We start from the raw sequence: 2,169 nt of genomic DNA on the forward strand, positions 1-2,169 counted from the left end.
GATGAGAGGATTCAATAATCATGCACTCAATAAAATGGCAGTGATTTCATCAGAGACTAATCTAAATGCTTCTGATTGGCCATTGCATTTGTATGCTCAACAGAAACATGTATGATTGGTTTTAATGCTCAGCGCTGCAAAAACACACAAAAGAAATATTTGCAATGTGAGCAGATCTAAAAAAATGCAGTAATTGACACTTTTGTGACAGTTGTAATAGATTTTTAGTCCCACTTATCTTGAATTTGGATTTTTGTTGATTTTATTGCCATTTAATTGCCATTGATCACTTGATGCCCTTTAATTTCTGAACCTGTTCCCAGCTGTAGTACTAATTTTTACAAAAAAAATTTAATCATATCCAGTCTCAATGAGCAACAGAACATCCAATACTTCCAAAAAGGTCTTAAACATTCCAATCAAGATGTCTAAATCAAGGAAGCAATGAGATTCAGAGGCTATGAGAAAGAATGCAGGAATTAGTTGCTCAAAGTTAAAGGGGTCATACGATGTGCGTTGCATCGCGCCGCGTAAACATAAAACCATGTCTGCATTTGTGATCGGAGAAATGACAAACAACAAGCGCTACTTTACACTGCTCAAAAAGCTCGTTTGAATCGTCAGTGGCAAATTCTTTAAATATAAAAAACGTACTTACAGTATGAATTTGTGAGTAGCCGTCTCCAATATCAATAAATGAACTCATCATTAAAAGCTAATTAATTTCAGCCCAAAGAAAATCAGCTGCTACGAGGGGAATGAGGAGGCTGAGAATGCAAAAGGCTGATAAGGCAGAGACAGTCGGCTTGAAGGGAAAGTTTAACATTAAACAGAATGCCACAAAATAATTAAGAGGGAATAGCATCCACTCCACATATTGAATACCGGTTTCTAATGAAACACATTTCAGTCTGCCATATTTAAGTGCATAATTACTCCTAGCTCTACAGATTGACAGGAATATGAAGCCAGTCTTTAAGTTATGCATTGCAAGAGCAACATCTAATTGATTTCTGCCCTCTTTACCCATCCCCAGTTCTGAATGCTGCTGAATGCCACAATGCAGACAATTATTCTCTGAGGTTTGATGATTGCAGGTCTGAAGAAACTGGTGGGACAGGATGTGTTAAAAACCTAAATGAATCTTTTTTAATCACCTGTATGTGAAACAAAACAGAAAAATCTAATTTGAATTAACATTTTCAAACATTAATCTTAATGAGCTTATAGACCATAGACCTGGAAGAAAGAAATACGTCAGAAAGCATTGCTGTGATACGACGTTTCTCTTCCCTTTTTAAGCAGAGCACTGGAGTCATTCATTTCATCATCTGTGGGCACAGATACTGTCGAGCAGATTGTAGGTCTGAGGTTCAAACCTAATGATGCAAGTCTGTCACAAGACCTTCAGTCACTGCCTGAAATCACTGAGATGAAACTGAGAACTAGCCTTTGGTGCTCAGAGACAATCAGTTATGAAATAAGCTTTTAATTTGTAAAACACTGGCATGGCAGCTTTTCCAAAGAGCAGATATTGCTCAGCGAACAATGTGTACAGTCATGGCCAAAAGTTTTGGCAGTGACATAAATTTTGTGTTTTGCAAAGTTTGCAGCTTAAGCTGTTGTGGTGTTCATTCACATTGTTTCTAGATTATTGTGTATGGTGATCAGATGCATTTTAAATAATTGTTAAAAGCTTCATTGGCCAAAAAAATGAACTTTTCACAAAAAAACAAATTTCACATATTTTTGATCCTGACACAAAATGACCAGCTAACATTAATTGACTAATCATATCAGCAGCAAAAGTGAACGTGTGAATGAGTACTAGTCAGGAAAAATCACTATCATACTAAATAGATTGTAAGAGCAGACTGATTGCTATAAAAGGAGGGAAGAAACGCTTCCAATCATTGAGTTCTTGTTAGCAATGGTTACCTCCAAAGAAACACGTGCAGCCATCATCGCTTTGCTTCAAAATGCATGCATGCAAGGAAATTGCTACAAATAATATTGCACCTGAAAGAACCATTAAGAACTACTTCTCTCCAAGAAAAACGTCAAGGACAGACTGAAATTCTGCAGGAAGTACAAGGATTGGACAGCAGAAGACTGGTGCAAAGTTATTTTCTCTGATGAAGCTCCCTTCCGACTGTTTGGGACATCTGG

Source organism: Sinocyclocheilus rhinocerous, unplaced genomic scaffold, assembly GCF_001515625.1.
Source record: "Sinocyclocheilus rhinocerous isolate Xijiao unplaced genomic scaffold, SAMN03320098_v1.1 scaffold957, whole genome shotgun sequence".
Lineage (NCBI taxonomy): Eukaryota > Metazoa > Chordata > Actinopteri > Cypriniformes > Cyprinidae > Sinocyclocheilus > Sinocyclocheilus rhinocerous.